Below are 18,878 nucleotides of genomic sequence, written 5' to 3'. Positions count from 1 at the left end.
AGCTTATTTTATTACTTTTGCTTGGCTACGCTTTATATAGAATGATACATCACTGCTTTTTTCAAACCAGGTCGTGGGGAAGTCTCCTCCATTGTGTTGGTATTCATTTTAGTCCGGACCATATCATTGGTATAATTACAGATCTGGTCCTGGACAGATCTTCATCGATCTTGGTAAAAAGCGCTTATGATTTTGTTTCAGGACAAAATAGATTCAGAAAATAGGAATGGCACTTAAGTGTTGTAAAACAAAATTGAAAACAAAATTGCTTTTGTTTTGAACATTTTTATATGTTCACACCACGAGATACAGAGAACTTCATTAACTCGTGCTTATTTCGCATCGGATGTTTCTCTTCAGTTATTGTTTTAATGACACTCTCTCCTACTGGGCCTTTGAAAGTCGGACAGGTCGCAACTACATATTTTTGGACTTGTATTTACAACTTAAGACACTGCTTGTAATCTGCATCTACAGCGTTCTGAAAATAAAATAACACACATTTTGATATCGATTGCTATACATGTTATGAACCTCAGTTTAATTTTCAGTGACTCATGCATAATAGTTATAGACAAAAAACGATTTTTTTAGGATTGTAAGGGAAAAAACGATGAACAGAACAAACATGAAAACTGCTGTAGGCATGATATGATTTGCAGTCTTTATTTTATATTACGCTGAATGAGTGAATGCTGTAGTATAAATACAAATATATGTTAATATAAATAAGTTGCCATGCACTCACATTGAATTCACAAATCGTGCTTATCACATCATGTAAGTATGCTAAGAGAAAATCAGTATTTCATGAACTTAACAAAATATATTCACCACAAAAGTTTTAAACAATTCCGTAACATTCATTATACAGGACAATAAGAACATAATATTATATAAGTCATTTTTTCAACATCATAATACATTTTATTTTTTATTATTTCTGAACAAAAATGTCTCCCAAATAGCTTTTCTCCTCAACCGACGTTGGTGTTTTTATTTTTTATTTGTTATATGTATTTATTTTTATTGAGGTGCTTTTTGGTGTTGGTCGTGTGTGCATTTGTGTTGTGGTAATAACTATAACTGAGAAATGAAATCTACCTTGGTGTAATGTAAAGTATATTGTCTGCAGAAAATATCGTTAGTGATAAAATATTTCTTGTTATATAGCATCATATAAACTTGCCATGAGGTCACTTTATACAGATTCCTGTCACGTGATGCATTTTGTATCCACCACATTGCAGATCCGATTAATGTACAACGTACTTGGAAACTGTACCGTCTTGTCCGAAGGCATAGTTGGGGACATTCTCCTTTTTGTATTGGTGCCAATTTCCTTCCCTTTCAATAGTCTCCATCAATGGCTGGAGTTTATCTTTATAGGCATACACATACTGAAAGTATTCCTCTCTTACCGCTATACAAACAAGTCAACAGTAATTAAACAAAATTGAAAATTAAGTAAAGTAACTACTTACCTGCACCATTCAAAGAATCGAATATCAAATAAATTCATTGCTTAAGCTCGAGGAATGAAATTTCCGTCAAACCTTTGCCGATTTGCAATTAATTTTGCTCTCGATGAAAGTGAAGTTAAATTTCTTGATAGCACTTACTGATTGCCCAAACGCTATTATGTTTGGGGATGGTGACCTTACTGACAACAATATATCAAAATAGTTTGTACTTTACATTCTTTTTTATCGGAAGCAGCCAGTCATGATGGTTAATTATCAATGGCTTACAGTCCCATCAGATGGACTTTAGACTTCGTATGGGTCCATTCTCAGAAAGCTATTAAACAAAAATACAACAACATATATACACAGTAATTCAACTTTAAAATTAAATTTGAATTGAAGTCTAAAATTCATAAAAGCGATTACCACACATAATAAATACAGCATTGAATTACTAACTCGTGCATATCTAAAATTTAATAATTGTTCTACCTGTTCATATGCATTGAATTTTTCTCATAACATTTTACAAATATATCAAAAAAGAGAATAATCAATTATCACATAACTTGCATCTACAAAGCATGAAATAATATCTAGTAGAAAATTTTAACATTGATTATCATCGAAAAGAAAATCATGCTGAAGTGCTACTGCTAACGAAATATTGGCTACTTTCTAACTAATCATTGTTTTCCCCTTCTAATCTGTACATTTAAAGAAGTTGAATTTTAATCAGCACCATGTAGCCAGAATCGTACTCACATTCCATTACCCAATATAAATACATATACACATATAATGTGACAGGGCATTACAGACAAAAAGCAATAAAAGTAGAATTAAAGGCGGATCTTGCTCGGTGAAATTATCATGATCTGAGTAATCTTGGAATGATGTCCAGTGATACAAGCACGGTTCATGAACGGGTATTTGCCTTGATTAGCCACTAAAGTAAAAGAGTTAAGTGAAGGCCTGTTGAATGCAGCCCAGTGATCTAATTCGTATAATTATGCACATCTAAGATACATATTTGAACTTGTTCAGGGTAACATGTGACAATAAATAATATATGGCCATTAATATGGAAAGCTTACCACTGAATAAATATATGTATTCGTCATTGCAACTGTTCTGGTCACAATGGGTCTTCTTCTATAGAATATGAAGCAGAGCATGGGAAATGTCTAACCATAGGCAAAAGTCAAGGATAAAAATGATATGGTCATGGGGCTAAGGTCAATCAAGGGCAAACTTAAAATGTGTGCTAAAGTCAAATAGTTAATCGATGTTAGTAAGCCTTTAAGGGTAAATCAAGTGACCTTCGTTGGTTATAAAATTGTAATACCTACATAGATGCTTTCCTTTATCTGATTTAATGATTCAAATATAAACATCAACCTAATAAATTAAATTTGAACACTAACATATTAGTAAAGTATTCAAGTATGAAGTATAGGTCACGACTTTCTCTTTCAGCAAGAAGGATATACTACTTTTAAGCTGCATCCGGTCTCCATGTTTAGTGATTCTAGGGAGGATATAATGTATGTAGCATGCCACAAAACTAATACGATCATAAGCTAAATGAACCAAAAACAACAATAGGCAGTAAAAAGTGAAATACAGCCTACGATGAACTTCTTTTGTTATGAAGGTTGTGGAACGTACATATATATATATATATATATTGATCTTCGTCTGGTAGCAATACCAATGAAACTGATTAGGCCTGACAAGCCTGTTCATAGACAATGGTGTAAAATTGTTATCCATGATATAGCAATTAAACATTAAAAAATATTTCCAATAAAGCCAATTGCAAGGAATTTTATTTTAAAATAGCGGTCACATCCATTTAATACTTTAATTACAAAGCAATGCCTTTATGTGCATTTATATTTTAGCTGTCCGTAAGGCCAAATGAGTTGATGATATGACACCGTCTGAGTCGAATTTTGTGCGATGCCTGTCCATAAATAATTGCTTTTTATAAATCTGGAGGTCATATTTCCTATCCGCGTTGGATCAAATTTCCAAATAAGTTTCATCAATATACTGGAAGAGGTCAAAGATGAGAAACTTAGGTGCATATAAATGACGTCATCGTATATATGTATTTGTTTGGCTAAGCGTGTTGCCGTTCCTGAGGTCATATTTCTGATAAGATTTCGATCAAAATCAGAAAATGTGTTCATTCCATCAAGTTCTCATATAATTTTGATAATGATCGAAGGGATTCTACATCAGATTGGTTTATCCTTATTTCTAAAACAACTTTGACCAATCTTAGAATATGGGGCGATCACATCCATATCTCTGATGAGTTCCATAGTAATCAAACTCGGCCTCAATTAATCAAGTGATATTGCATCTTTCAAACTGTACATACTAACATTCCGGAGGTCATATTTCTGAGTCGAATAAGACTTTTAATACAGGCTTATACCAAGAAGACTACGCATAGGTATAATAATGAGAGTCATGCATATGAATGACAAAGTGTTGACTACGATTGGCAGTGTTTATGATTACTCTAGACCCTTATTTCTAACCAGATATTAATGCAAGTGTGGTAAATAGACTAAAATAAATATAAAATATACAACTGTAAGCAATAGCAATTTTTTAAGTACATTACTTTCAAATACGTTCCCTGACCACAATACAGTGAGGGATATAAGCCTACTACCTCCGGAATCCAGTCCTACTAAAATACAAACTATCGTCATTTCATCTATTTCATATCGACAAAGGGCAATAACTATTGCCCATTAGGCCCCTTTCTAACCGCCAAGTAGCGCTAGAGTTTAAGCTGAGCTATATGTGAACACAGATGATCGCATGGCGGGGTGGTATGGAAGGTTTTAAGTAGTGTGATCTTGTAAATATTCTCGGAAAAACATAACTTCCTTTTAAAACTTTGCATCTCTCCTATAAATACCATTCCCGATGACCTTTACTTTTATTAGTGTAGGAAAAAGAAGTAGGTAATGCTGAGTATCTGACCTCTGCTTAGGGTATCCTTCTTGGGAATTATGGCTGCATTCCCTATGTGAACGATAACCCGTTCTCCTAACTGACAAGCAACACAGCCTAACTTCACATACTTGTGACGTCTATACGGTTAAAAAGATGAGTAAGAACATCTCATCTACAAAATTCCACTGGAGAATATAACGAAGCTACTAGGCTGTATTGACTCATAATGAGTCTGGTGGTCATCTGGGCCGCTGTCACATGACCCAGCAGATCCAGAGTTTGTCTCTGCGTAGCTAAATCTCTGAGATTAAGGAAAGCTGATTCTGAATGCCAGTAATCGCTTACACTATATCTTGGATCGAAAAGTTGCGTTCGAACACGAGGTTCGCAGAGATCGCTCTAAACTCAATGGTTGAAATCTTATTGAGCCGACTCTGATCTTGTCAGACTTCAGAATAAGTAAATGCGAAACGACGATTGAAACGACCAATTGACACCCTCGTAAACATCAAAATTGTTAAAATACTATAACAAATAGGCAAGGACGTATCGACCCGCCTGAAGGTCATTCAAGTGTATACCACTCGAAACCACTAGATGGTTTCAACGAGCTCAAAATGCGGAGTTTGACTTTATCTTTCCGAGTCAAAATAAGACGTTCAAGTAAGGAGACCTCGATATTGAGCTGGCGTCTCTCCGACAACACTAATGTTTTCCTTTGTCAGTGGCGCTACCCGGAATAATGTAAACCTGCTAACGGGCGCCTATGAAAAAGATGTCATGGACCAGGAAATCCAGCAGCAAAATTAGTTTTCTTGCCAATAAGCAAACGCTTTCCGTAGCGATAGAGATCAGTTTCGCCACCTACCGAGTCAATATCACAAACTCAAGCTTGCGCCAGCTGTTCTGATGACACGCCTCAGCAAACCCTGCAAATGACATTCTCAGTCAATGCAACAACGTCGCGCCAAGCACATTGCTGATCACAACCATTATCTCTGCTCATTTTACATATGATATCCTGGACTGTTTGAACGTAAACTTGAACACCATTAATAAGGCTCGTCCTGGCTACTTAGTTCATAGCTTGACTCTTGACAAGAGTCCTGGCCGGCTCCTTTTATTCTCCAACCGCGCTTATAATGTAGAAAGGAATGACCTGCGTGTATTTTCCAATGTCACGGAAGACCTTAAAAGCACGGCGTAGATGCCTCTTAGCTTCTCACCAAACATTGTCAATTGTGTTCTAAGTGACGGGGGTATGTCCGTGGAAAAAAATCAAAAGCATATTGACAATGATGATGCTTTATTGGTTTTAACGACCAGCGCTACAATGAGAAGCGCTCGTGATGAGTAGCAACCTAATCAAAACGGTACGTGACCACCGTCGACACACAGGATGTGGACCCCTTTAAATTTGTGACTAATCGGATACCAGACACAGAAGCCGTTGTCGCGTCCAGTGCGTAGTACTATCATCCTCTTTCGGTTTAGCGCCTGCCGTGGATTTCTTAAATCCCACACATTTGATTTAGTCAGTACTGTCTTTTTATTTACAGGAATGACACTCTTCAATGGGAACATAGTTGACGACAATATCACGTCCTTTCGATGAAATTCAGGAATAGGTGTCCGGTTACTCTCGCTGTGATACAATACAAAATCTTTAGAAAGTTGATATGTTTTTCCTCTGCAACAACAACGACACTATCATTGTCACGGGCGCCAGCTTTTGCTTTATCAGCCGCAACAGGACATCGACAAGGAGCATAAACCATTGGTGAGAGAACATGTATCAACTCGAGAGACGTAGCCGCCCACCACCCTTTATTCACAACCACGCAAAAGAGCTCAGCACTCCTGTTTACCCCTTACACACGCAAACACATTCCGGCACACGCACATTAAACGATATTTCTTTATCTGCCACTAATTTAAGTTCTTTAAGATTTTTATCTGCACATGTATAATCTTGGTGAGGAAAGTGTTATATCATCAAGATACATCCGGATACTGTTCTTACACTATTGACATTCCTCAAAAATTCTCGACTATTGTCTGTCCGATGTCAGCATTTTACGCTGTTGTTGTGGAAAATGTCAAACGTTTACGGAGCAGTGATATCGATATTTTGAAGGAAACATGATATACTGCCAACGTTTGAACAAGGAGAGAGAGAGGGAGAGAGGAGAGAGTCGGAAAGAGAGAGAATGAGAGATAAATTTCTTAATATGTATATTGTCTATACAACAAAAGCTTTCCGCAACGTATAGAAGGAGTCGAATAGACGGTTCAATTGTCGGCGTGATGTTGTCTTTAAGATGGGGGACACTGGAGACCGCAAAGAAACAAATGATTTTGGAAGGATAAAGGCTTACTCTTGTGAGTATCACTAAGGTTCACATAGGTGGAATGCGGTCGCGTTTTCATTGGGCTTTTAAGGTCTGGCTGTACATATTCTGACGTCATCTAAATATCCATCCATCTGTCTGGTAGAGAGAGAGAAAGCATATTTGTAAGATCCAATCTTGTAATATATTTTGATTGTAGAATATATTATATCATGAAAGCAGGTTTTAGTTTTGAATGTATAACCGTATTTAGTCATGTGAGGTAAAAACAAAATTTCAAAGAAACTTGGTGTCTTATTTATTGTAACAATATAAATGCGCAAATATAAACTGTGCAGAAAATCTAGACTAATAATCTATCATATATTCTCTAAAAAATATATGCAGTATGGTTTGTATCAATGTTGTCTATATTGTGGTTTCAATGGCATTTATGAGAGTAGTAGAGCATGGTCACTGTGTTATAGAACTAGGTCAAATAGTACTCTGAAACAATGACGGCAAACGTTAATCACTGATTGCAATTAAAGCACTGATATAAGAGAGATGATAGAATTGTTTATAACATACTATATTTTCACGAGGAATATGATGGAGAAACGACTGCTGCCAAAATGAGTGAATACATCTTGCTATCCCAGCATTTGTAATTAACATACTTAAATGTGTTACTGTGGAAGTATTGATTGGGATACAGCACTAAACAGACAACTCTCTCCAATGAATGTCACGCTCTACAGTATTTAACTAATACGGTAGAAAAGTAGACGTCTAAATTTTAAACGACTCACAATCCCCTAGTCGGCAATGTCGACAGCCTAAATACATCAGCAACTTAAATTAAAAGGTAACACGATTTAATCAATAGTAATAATAAATAAACTAGTCAAACAAGTTATGGTTATAAATCTTACAATTACACTCCACTCGTAAATGAACACATTAACTTGGCCTGTTACACATCCATCGTACGAGAATTTTAGTCCTAATATGAAAGAGTCTCTTTTCAGTGGGTACTCTTCCTTGTAATCATCTGTGTCTATTCTCTTGTCTCCCTTCTCCTTCCCTCCTTACTCTTTCTCTCCCACTCCTGCTAATATTCTCATTAATCCTTCATTTACCACACTTGTACTCCGCTACTCCTTGTAATATTCTCGTACTTCTCCATCCCTCCTTAAGGGTTTAGTGCCGTCTATACGTGCACCCAGGGAGCTTCCTCTGGAAAATATAAAGTACGTACATCCGATTCTCTATATACTCAACTCGTAATCTTCCACTTTATCGCGGACCTTTCATCAGACAAATGGTGAACACTTTACCAGGTCTTCTCACACTCTAACGTCTCTCATTCCATAGACGCCATTCCCTATATACGAATACTAATACTTAACGAAATTCCGACACAGCAATATGCCGTAGTTACGATAATCTTTCACATTGTACGTGTCCTACGAATAAAATAATGATACAAATAAATACATAAATACATATGCATGCAAATTCACTGTCCATTATATATATGTATATTTTATTCTACATACTCAAAATACAAATACCATTCGAATTCAAATTCTAATAGATTCATCGATACTCTATGATGTAATATTCTATAATAATTATAATGTATGTTAGGTTCGATGTCCTGATACAATGGCTATACGTTATAATACACAATCTAATAAATTCCTATTTACACAAATCAATGCAAATATTTGAATGAGATATTTCTTACCCGTAGAAGCTTTTAATTGTTTTTCCAGTTCAGTTCCTCTTTCACTTTTAAATGGGTCACTCTCTTGGAGTGGTCTTTTCCCCAAGATACTTTTATAATTCTTATATCCTTCGTTCCTCTCAACAGGTGAGGAACCACTGATTAATTTCACCCAGGTACTGGCTAGATGCTTCATAGTCCCATTGTCTGTCTGAGACATTAGCTCCCCTTACTGGTAGGTTTATAAATTTCTTTAATTCCGATCTGCCAGTACCTATACCATGATGATCATGGCTTGCCGTAGTAACGACACAAGGAGTTTAATCGCTTGAAGCGACGAGCGGTCTCCCGTCTAATTACTGAATAAACACGTTGCCGGCCATCCGCTGTGGTTCTCAGAAAGCCTTTAGCCAACTGTCATCGAATTTACGTAACCCTTAGCCCGCAAGAAAGTTAAAACCACTACCGTAAGATGGAAATACTATGATTGTTTCATCACACTAAAATTCCAGATATGACTTCTGAAAAGACTATTGGACAGACGAGCATGAACGCTATGACAAGAAAGAAACAAAAACAGGTGCAAAACGAACGCTAGGCTAAACAATATATTGCAACGTTTGCAACAAGAATCCCCTGCGAGCTCAGAGATGTAGAATAGGTCCGATGCTTCTGCATGTTGTAAGAGGCGACGAGTGGAGCAAAAGCCAAGACGGTTCAATGGTTTCAGTACCTGAATGCCGACCGAAAGGGTGAGGGTACCAATCCTACCAATAAATCAACCTGGGTAAGGTATCATTTGTGTGTCTCTGAAAAAATGTTTTCGTACCCTTTATATATATCATGGTACTTAGAATCTTGAAACTCGAGAAAGAAATTAAGCTTTATTAGTACAATAGCTTTATCTTTTAGTACATTTGGTTACTATAAACCATATGTCACGTAAGTTTTATTGCGAGTAGCTCAGAAGAGCATATCTTCGTTTACGCTCTGACCATCAATAACTGCTTATGACCTTACCGAATGCCATATTTCTTATCCGATTTCAATAAAACTTTGAATATGAGCTTAGAGCATCTCAGAAGATTATAATAATGACTTAAATCCGTGCATACTGACAATGTGATCTTGCATCTCATTGGATAAACTTGTTGCTACTCTGGAGGTTATTGTTCTTCTCCGAGTTCGACCAGACTTTGAATTGAGGCTTATATCAAGATCTCGAAGGAGTTAAATTCTAAGCAAGATACACACTTACTAATGGGGTGATATTGCATCTGATGGACTGAGCTTGCTATGACCTACTAGTCTTGATGCTTTAGTTTCGATCTGAATGTGATCAAACCATGGATATATGATTGTGGCATCACGATTTGAGCACAACTTGATAATGAGCTAGGTGCACATATTGTAATAACGAAATATTATATCTTTTCTTCTGAACATAACCTAGTTCCGAAGAACATATTTCTCATCTATTTTCGATTAAGTATAAGTTAATCTCATTTAAGAGCTCGTACTAGATCGATAGTGAGACAAATCTCGGCATGAAGATGATGTGATCTACAATTTGATTGGTTGATCATTGTACAGCTCTGGTGGCCATATTTTTATCCGATTTTGATCGAACTTGAAATCTAAGCTTGAATCATAAAGAACTAAGGCACGTTTCCAAAACACGCGAAGTCAATATATTCTAATGAAGGGATTATGAACGCAATAAATTTGTTTGATGACTTTTGTGTTTTCTGGTTAGAGGATTTGATTAAAAGTGATACATGCTTTTATGCAATCCATGAGCGAGATTTAAAAATATCAACAACTTGATCTTACATCCGATAAGATGAATCTCTTTGCACGCAGGAAACCACGTTTCTGACCGGATTTTTATTCAGAATTAGGTACTTGGATAATATTATTGACATGTTAGACGATTTTGATTAACTTGGTAATTAAGCTTATGTTCATAATCTCCTATAGGTCCAACTGTGAGCGAGATCGACACATATTAATGATATGATATTCCGCCCGACTGATTGAAATAGCTTACTAATACTCTATTGCTTGTATTTTCATTTGATTTTGATCAAACCTGTTATGAAGTTTTGCATCATGAAGATGTTTGAAAAGTTTGATCATGGTAACTTTTTCCGATTGGCTGAGCTTGTTACCTCTATCTATTCCCAGTTCTGTCCGATTTTGCCAAAACTGTGTAAATAAGCGTACAACAGCATGGTTTTGAGACAGGTTATATAATAAGAGAGGGCTGGACATACTGCTGACGTCATATGGCATCTGAATATCTGATCGTGCTACCTTTCAATCTTCGTAAACCAAGGTTCCGATATATTAACACTATCCACACCTCGGTGGATCGAGCATATATTTTAGTGCTATGTCCTAGCAACATCTATTGGATTATATGAGTTGCCTCTCTTAGTGTGTAATGTCAGCTAATCAATAGAGTGTAATTGCGGTGCATTGTACATCGGTCGAAAATGGTGGAGGCTATTGACTTCAAAAAGATACTTTGTATGTTTAATATCAAACGCATTACTAAGAACCACAAAGAAGTCATTACAGGCCTATTTAAGTGAAAGATATGTGTACAATCACGGACCGGAAGTGAACAATTGTTTATTGATGAATCCATTCAAGTTGTGTGCTCCCTTTGTCTCGATCATGTTGGACTAGTGTTCAAATTTGGACAACTTAATTTGACCCGAAGCTCATAAACCTCTCCTCGATCCGTCAAGTTGTAGATAGGGTTAACGTATCGAAACCTTGGCTAGTGAAGATGGCAAACTCTTCACAGACTATATTTCACATCCGATTTCGAGAAAACAGTTCAAGTACATTTTTACGAGCAGGATCTTGCTAGAGTTCAGCCATGACTGAGATCTATTCATAGTTAAGCCTTATTCATTTTAATATTTACATCATTCACAGTGATATGCAAACCACTATACTTTGGAAGCACTGTATGATATCTTTTTGTGTGATATCGACAAATTAATACTTATATTGTTCATGTATATTATTTTTCAGCACAGCTAATTTTTACCATAGTTTGGTCCCATCTATAAAGGAGAACATATGCATTATTTTTGGATAATGACACTGAAGCTCTGATATTAAACTCGTACTAAAATAAAACAAATTTTAAGAAAATATATCTATGTGAAAATTACAAAATATATATTTCACGAGGGTGCGATTCTACCAAATATCTAACTGGAGGTATATTACAAAAGATGTGCGCTTCTACCAAAGATGGAACTGGGGGTATATTAAATGTGAATGGTTTTTGAATTGGACCGAATTTTATTTCTTATATCCCTCTCTACTCCTGCATTCCGTCGTCCGCCCTTTACGACGTTTCTGGTCGTATCCATATAAGATAGTGTAAATAGCAACAAATCTGCCTGTTAAATTTTATTTTTTAGTGATGTTGCATGTTTATAAGAGAAGGTGAATACACTCAAGTTTGGCTGGTCTGCAATCTTATTATTGTATCTACAAATAAACAAAGTCACAAATGTTTTCAATGTATTGTTTTTCACTCTTGTTATGTCTTTCTAATAAATGTAGTTATTTAGCTTGGCGTAACATTGGTCTCTGAAGTGGTGTAAGTAAGAAATTGTCTTTCAGGAAAAATAAATTAGTAAAGGGACACACATTAACTCAGTTGGTAGATCTGTAAGCCAAGGGTCGTATGTTCGATATCGGCCTAGACCAGACTGTGTCGACTTCCTTGGTGTGTCCATGAGAATGGTATTTACCTCTCTCTTCCATGCCATGTTAATGGCCAATAATGTGTTAAACGTACCGATAAAAACCAACAAGCCAAATATTCATTAACAAATCATTTTTTTAAATAAATAAATGTTACTAACAGTACAGATATTGTATAAAAAATAAATGCATCTCTTAACATGGTACATGGAACACCATTTATTGATGACTGGATTGAACTTTGGCTACCACTGCTAACAGATTGATGAGCTATATTAAACGTGTGATATATCGTTGGACATCCCCATTGATTTCGCCATTGTGCAGTTACTGCCTTTTGCTGAGGTAATGTTGAAGTCGTTTTGAGTGCAGTAAAGATAATTTTTGTTTCAGTTGGAAAATGTAATCGGAATTACAGTACAACTTCTACACGTGATTAAGCTTCGTCATGTCATATTGATTTGCAGAACTAAGAAAGTACATTCTGAGGAAATTCAAGATTCATACATGTAAGTGTATTTATTGCCATTCTTATTGATATCTAAAGGAGACATATGTTTATTCCGTGTCCCCTGCATGCTCCCTGAACCCAGCTATGACCCACATCACTTCTGTCTCAGATTCATGTTGGATGTGCTTTACTACATGCATTTCTGATTTTTAATAATTGAAATAGTTGGTGTAAGATACTCATTGTCAGCGTGAAATTTGATGAAGAGTGAAATCGTTAATATAATTTATGCTGATATCTTCAATTAATTAAAAGCCTCACAAAAATAACATTTTATAACATGTTTTAAAATTTCGGGTAATGAAGCTGCAGATAGCAGAGACTGGTGTCAGATCAAAAATAAACTGACAATTTTTTTTCTTTCGTGCGGTGGAAACATACTGAAGGGGAGTCAACGGAAGCGGATTTTAAAGGGCTTTCTGTATCATTTATTTATGTCTAATAGTTTTAAAAATATAGTCAAAAACCGAAAATCCGACAGTATGATCTGGTCTGATCTGACAAAGTTTCAAGATGTATGTCAGCATTAATTCGTCGATTACACAGTTATTTGATACCAGAAATACATATTAAATTAACTTGATGCTAACAAAAATAATTCCGTTCCCTGGATTTATTTCAGCCCCTGTGGAACAATCACTAATTCATTACTAACAAATTCACAGTTTGTTAAATGGTGTTAGAACCTTCGAAAAGTTGATCTATTTTTAGTAACAGCAGCCATATTTGATGGCAGATTGGAATCATTTATATCAACTTTAAAGCGTTTCATGTAAAATTGTTTACTCTAATATTTGACCAAATTCTGAGGAGTAGTTTTTCATAAAAGGTAGGTTAAATGATACCCCATTTTCAGAAATTTATTTCAGCTTGGTACACTTTCTTTCCTATAAAATGTTACCATATCTGATGTCATTTAAGCCCAGTTTGCACAAACGTTCAAGTCCTTTAAGATTACACGTTAGGTTTGTTGAGTTCCACGCAGTGGCGAAATAAGGGCGAATGGCGCCCGGTGCAACAATCATTGTCCAAGGGGTTCTGGCTCCCGAAGACCTCTCACACCCGTGGTTTTGCTGCCTTAAGATCTCTGGAACCCTATCCGTCATCCATCCTCCACCCACCACAGTAGTACGCTGAAGGTTTCACCTCAATAATCATAAAGATATTCGCCATTATCGGTCAAATTAAAACTTGTGTAGCTTTGCACACCCAATAATTGACTATATGTGACTTCAGCTTCTGTATGCACTTAAATTTCACCAAGACTGCTTTTGTTTTGCACATTCATTGTTTATAAGTGGGTGCAGCTTCTCTCGGCGTTTAATCTGCATCATCCTTCAGTTACATTTTTGACAAATCATATCCATTCATTTTATACTATTCAAGGTGACCTACCGCCCTTTGAAATGTTATTTTGAAATAATAGTTTTGGTTATAAATGTATACATTCCGCTCTGTTAATGGAATTAAATAATCTGTACATAATGGACTCTTCTAATATTATTTTTATGAATAATCCACAGTCCATGTTTACTGATACCAATATGAATGCAATATAGCCCATTACTAATCTTTAAATCGTCTACTTTACTGAGTTATTTGGATTTGTTGAAACCTGTTTATAATCTTTCAATCACCAACACCTTTAGTCTGTTTCTGTCCTGTATTGTCCAACACCATTACTTCTAAAACATGTTTCACGTTTTTCAGAAGTTCATTAAAAGTACTGATCCAATAGTGTTTTCTTTCTTACGAATGTCCATGTTATATATTTACGGAAGAATATATAGGTTATAAATATATCATAGTTTGGCCATAGGCTACCTCAACAGGTGTGGAAGACAATTTTTTTCTAAAGATAGAAACACAATAGTGTGTGTGTTACATAGCATTGATACTATGAGGATAAAAGTACATAAATACATAAAGAACATTTGTCATGTCCAGTGAAGGTAGCACACCCATATATTCGGCGAAGGAGCGAACGTACATGCCCATGTTAACGCCTGCTTTACAGTCATATTCAATAACATCAAACAATCATTTAAACCACTTAATAATATTAAGCATCATTCAATAATTTTAAACAACATTTTATTGTGTATTTTATGAATAATTACCTTTTTGTCAACGTATTTTAGAAACAGTTTTCAGTTGACGTATAAGTTCGATATTCTGTTTTTGTCTCGACGATGGACCATTTATAGAGCCTCATAACCATTCAAATAATAAAAATGCACGTGACAAATTTGAAACTGAGCGAATAGCGCATGGTAAAGCAGTATTTATGATAAGTAAATGGAAAAGATGACTACTTTTCATATCTTTTTTGATATTTTTGACACCCTGTAACCATGGCAACGGACATGCGAACACGATACTGATGTCAGAAATAAATGTTAACCACCCCATGTGTATTGAATACATCATATAAAGATGTTTGGAGAGGAGAAGGCAGAAAATGGCCCTTTTTCAATATAGTCATTTTAGTAAATATTGCAGCCTGAAAACAATTACAGTGCATATGTGGCAATTATACATGTTCCGTGTATTGCACAGTGTTACATGAGATAACTTACTCAGATATGAAACACAACACTAAACCAAATTTACAGTATTTTCGACAAAGGTTAATATTAAAACAGAACCTTCATAATCTAGCATATTAGTAATTTTAATCCTGATTGAATGCGGCCAATATGATCCAATACGTTTGCTAAATTTCGATTCGCTCACGTGGATTATGCAATGGATATTCTGGGTAACTAACCCTTCAGTTCTATGTTTTTGTCTCTCTGGTGGCTTGTTTATCGAAATGTAAGTACACGTACATGAATGCATATAGGGTATATGCATCCTTCCTAGACGGCTCTGGTGGCCTAGTGGTTACAGCGTCCACCATGGATGCATGTTCGAACACAGGCCGAGTCATTCAAAAGACTTTTTTTAAAAATGATACTAACACTGCCTGCTAGGCACTCAGCATTAAGAGGTTAGGATTAGGACTGGTCGTCCTGGTTTCAGGATAATGTGACTAGGAGGCACGTCATGCTACATGTCTGTGGGATGATGCCCCAGTGCTAGACATCACTGACATTGCAGATATGACTGAAAAAACCTTAATGAAACACACACTCACACACAAACTCATTCCTATACTTTGCTTCTTTACAAAAATTGGATCTCACTATGGTAACCATTACTGTCAACAGCAATGTACATTATTTAGTTTAAAGTGCCACAATGCTGTATGCACGTATAATGGAAAGAAGGTTTTGAGGATGACAAACTTGATGTAGGAATGACATCTTTCTTGTATCCAGATGTGATTTCAAGATAAAGCCCATAACTAGTCACATTTAACATGAGCAACTGTTGGCATCAACAAATATTAAATGCTATGTAAATGTATTCAGGAATTACATTAAAGTCAATTAAGCATGTAACATGTTTAAAAAGTTCTCATACAAGGTACATGCTATTTTCTATGTATTAAAAATGTACTGATATGATTTTAAATGTTTCATTATTGTGGTACTATAACAAAGTCAATTGACATTCTTTAAGGAGACATAATAAACGTAAAATGTAGTAAGGAATTGTTACATGTTGTTCATTTGACACTCATCCATACACTCATGTAGGTGGATGAAAGTATTTATAGTAATTGACTACATACTGACAAGTTAGTATGATAGAAGTTTGTTATACATGGTGATAGTAGAGCCTTCAATAACTCTTTACAAAATTGTAAATTGAACTATATTTTTAATGTAGATTTAACAATTTGTCAGTCGTACAGCTACAATGTCTGCAGTGTGGCAGCTTTTAGTAATGTCTAGCACTGGGTCATCATGCTGCAGACATGTAGTGGCACGTGCCACCCTGTCAATGTATCCTGACAGCAGGCAGACTAGTCCTAATACTAACATTTTAATGCCAAGCGCCTAGCTAGGAAGAAGTCAGTACCATTTATATAAATCTCTGGTATGACTAGGCCAGGGTTCGAACCAGTGACCTCATGCTCTAATTACATCGGCAACCCAAAACGTAATATGACTATGAAGAAGGCATTTGTAATGATATTTGATTTAAATACAAGGTTAAAGTCCTATAAGAAAGACAACACTGAATTTTCTTTTATATTCTAGAGGTAGTATGAAGCATAGCTATAATAATTTTACTACATCATATTTCTTAAATAATAAAGTAGTAAAGTTCCCTTAAAAAGAAAAAGCAAGCAATTATTTTTTATTCTGGACTCCATAATAACAATAAATATATTGGTGAAGGTTCCATATTGATATAGCCATCCATTTCGTAATAGTTTAGATAACAACGTTTACAAGATAACCATCACTGCTGCCATATTAAAGGTCAATTTATATCATTGTCATTTAGGACCAACTAGACACCAAAAGAACTTCTTCTAATAAAAACCTCATGTCAACTGACTTTCCCTTTAATATAAGTTACAATAAGATTTTCGAGTAGGCCACAATGGTGGCCATGTTAGCTGTCAGATCAACGCTATTTTTGAACAAAGGACCAATAAGACAGTATAATAATTTGTCCAGTGAAATGATAGGTAGTGATAAGATCGGCACAATTTCATTTATCACCAACTAGACGGAAAAAAGAAGTCTCACAGTGAAAACACCATGCTGACACGATCATTCGATCAGGAAATTAAAATTAGTTATAAGAATTTTAAGATTGGCCACTGTGATGGCCATAATGGACGTCCAAATGGCACCATTTTCATTCAGAACCAACGAGACAGTAAAGGAAGTCTATTAGTAAACATGATTTGTTAATATGAACATCTTGTCATGAATGAAAATGATAACACAATTTGCAAGTACATATGCGAGAAGTTCCATTTTTAGTTAGGACAAATATAAGTATCCTGGTGTAGTGATAACACTATTTTAAAGATGGACGTTGTAACTGCCATACTGGATAGCAGATCAGCATATATTAAGAATTCGTTCAGCAAATACCCATGCATATATCACATTGGTAGTCTGGGACAGAGATCATTGAGATGGAGATTGAATACAATAAATACTTATTTTGGACAACTATGTATAATAAATAATTTTTCAGTTTTTGAAACAAAATATTGTTACAAACAATTGCAATACACTGATTTGACAAAGTAAACTATGAAATGCAGAAGGATAGGGACACTTCCTAAAATGTAGGACAAATTAATACTGACAACACTTTGTGCCTTGGACCATTAAGCTACATGCGTGATGTAAGTAGTTTAAGCATCAAGAAACATGAATATGCATACTGTGCCAAGAATACCCATCAAGCTACATGATTATGCATGCTGTACCAAGTTTACCCATCAAGTTACACGACTAATCATGATGTCCCTAGGTTATCCATTAAGTTGCATGACTATGCATGATGATTCTTGTCTACTCAGTATGATACATGACTATACGAGCTGTGACTAGTTTACCCATTATGCTACTTGACTATACATGTCGAACATTGTCTACACATTAAGTTACATGACTATGCTTGATGTTCCTAGCTTACTGCAGATTTCCTCGTTTTGAATCCCCAATCTACTGAGAGTTAGATCAGGACACCTTTATATGAGTCAGACATGATACAATATGTCTGTAATTTAAATTCTGAAGAATAATAAATATATTTGAAAGATGGAAACAGGGAGCGGTGTATGAAATGGACGATAAGGAAAAAGAGATACAAATGCAAGAAATGAACGGCATTTCCAATGAATTTATTACAACCATGTGTTGCTTTGACATGCTCTATTTTCATTTATTTATTTATTATGTATTTTTTAGTATAAAATTAAATGTACTACATTGAAGTTGTTTAAAAAATTTAGTCGAATAATAATTGTTTGTTTCATTACAGTAAAAACTGTAGCATATGCAAATGGCTGGTATATATATATATATATATATATATATATATATATATATATATATATATATATATATATATATATATATATATAATTATATATATGTATATATATATATATATATATATATATATATATATATATATATATATATATATATATATATATATATATATATATATATATATATATATATATATGTATATAT

The 18,878-nt window shown here is 35.1% G+C and overlaps 1 long non-coding RNA gene across 1 annotated transcript; it reads right to left on the bottom strand.

The window, feature by feature from the left end:
- Positions 1–280: 280 nt before the first annotated feature.
- Positions 281–2,635, bottom strand: LOC149792210 (uncharacterized). The gene is made up of 3 exons (XR_016423283.1): positions 2,564–2,635; positions 1,190–1,800; positions 281–481 (listed from the first exon to the last, which is right to left on the bottom strand). It is a non-coding gene; the product is annotated as an uncharacterized LOC149792210 (long non-coding RNA).
- Between the last annotated feature and the right edge of the window lie 16,243 nt (positions 2,636–18,878).

The sequence above is a fragment of the Sinohyriopsis cumingii genome, chromosome 9, assembly GCF_028554795.1.
Source record: "Sinohyriopsis cumingii isolate HCF-2022 chromosome 9, ASM2855479v2, whole genome shotgun sequence".
NCBI classification, from domain to species: Eukaryota; Metazoa; Mollusca; class Bivalvia; order Unionida; family Unionidae; genus Sinohyriopsis; species Sinohyriopsis cumingii.
Note: the sequence above shows the minus strand (reverse complement) of the source record. Positions and strands in the feature narration are given on the sequence as shown.